Raw genomic sequence first — 1,832 nt, 5'->3', positions numbered from 1 at the left:
GACGCACAGAAACATGTATTTACTGATGAATTGTGTGAAAACTATGGGGAGGGCTTGTGATTCTGGGGGTTTATGATCAGGAGAGGTCTACATAATGTTACCAATTCATGTCAGAAAAGATATGTAGTGTCTTAAAACTTTAATAAAGATATGTGTTAAAAAAAAAAAAAAAAAAAAAACAACGAAAAGAAAAACAAAATCCATGAATATACAAGAGAACAGCTGTAGAATAGCTGTCCACTGTAGTGACCACTATGCATGAAAGGGTTAATAAGACACAAACAGCATTTAATAGATGATGATGAACCTGAGGAATGTCAGATAGGAACGACTAAAAACCCTTAACTTTAATCTGAGCTTTTAAGAACATCTACATGATCAGTGAATTAAATATAGGAAAACACATGATGGTAACACTTTACTTGAAGGTCTAGTTTATAATGCATTAAGCGCTCATTCATAAGATATTATAATGCATTTATAATGCATTATAAAAGTCATTACAACAGTTTATGATCATGTACAACAACTTATACCAGGGTTAATAAAGTATTATAAGTGCAGGCATAATGTATTATAAATTCAGCTTTCATAATGTTTTCTACATCCATACCAAAGTGACAACAGTGTTTGTAGGAAGAATCTCAGGTCCTGGGTTACAGAACACATTATCAGTTGTATGATATAACACAAGTATGATGACGTATGAGCAGTATCTGCTGGCTCTAAGTAAAGTGTAAGTCCAAAATTATACATTAAAGTGTTCTTAATAACTCTATTTTGCAAAAACAAAACATTAAAAGAACAGAGACAGTAAATAGAAGTGTTACATGTTGCTTTATACATGAATAAAAAATAATGTGGCAGCTCTCAGTCTTTGTTAATTCAAACACATCCTTTTTTTTTTTTTTTTTTTTTTTTTAATAAATATGAAATCCCTAAAATATATGGGTATAGGGACCAGTGCCAAAACCTAACAAAAGTTCCCCACCTAAAAACATAAATTCCTTCACACTGCTTTGGTATGGATGTATAAAACATTATGAAAGCTGAATTTATCATTCATTATGCCTACGCTTATAATACTTTATTAACCCTGGTATAAGTTGTTGTATATGATCATAAACTGTTGTAATGACTTTTATAATGCATTATAAATACATTATAATGTCTTATGAATGTGCGCTTAATGCGTTATAAACTAGACCTTCACGTAAAGTGTTACTCACATGATTTATACTGAAAACAATGCAAAATAAATAGGAAAATATTACAATAAATGGTGATAAATCACTTAAGAAAGGTTAAATAGAAAGAAAAGATTCATGCGAGAACTGACACAACAGTAGCTCTGGGTCTTTATGGGTTAAAGTTGATGGTAAAGTGCTAATCTTTATTACTTTTTCAGTTCATTGGGCAAAAACAAAAACTCCCACATGGTGACGAGAACGAGAAATGAATACAAACACTCAGAGGAAAGATCAAATGAAGTAAGAAATAAGCGACAACAGGGTTAGACTTCTACTATTACCAGCTCATGTGTTTTTCCAAAGCGACACCAGGTGGCAGCATTGACGCAGGAATGTGTTCCACCTCTTCTGCAGGAGGATTCTCCTCATTTAACAAACCAGAACAAATTCACTTGTGATTGAAATCCTCGGGTCATGAACCTAAAGATCTCAGGACCTGAATAATTCAAAGTCCCTTTAAGTTCCTCGAAGCTCAGCACATTTAACGATGTCTTTTCTTACCTCGGCACAAGTAGAATTTCATAATATTCATATATTTTAGAGCTGAGCAGGTCAAACTTTTCCAGATGTGAATTAGTAGTG

The sequence above is a fragment of the Sphaeramia orbicularis genome, chromosome 5 (assembly GCF_902148855.1).
Source record: "Sphaeramia orbicularis chromosome 5, fSphaOr1.1, whole genome shotgun sequence".
In the NCBI taxonomy this organism is placed as follows: Eukaryota; Metazoa; Chordata; class Actinopteri; order Kurtiformes; family Apogonidae; genus Sphaeramia; species Sphaeramia orbicularis.
Note: the sequence above shows the minus strand (reverse complement) of the source record.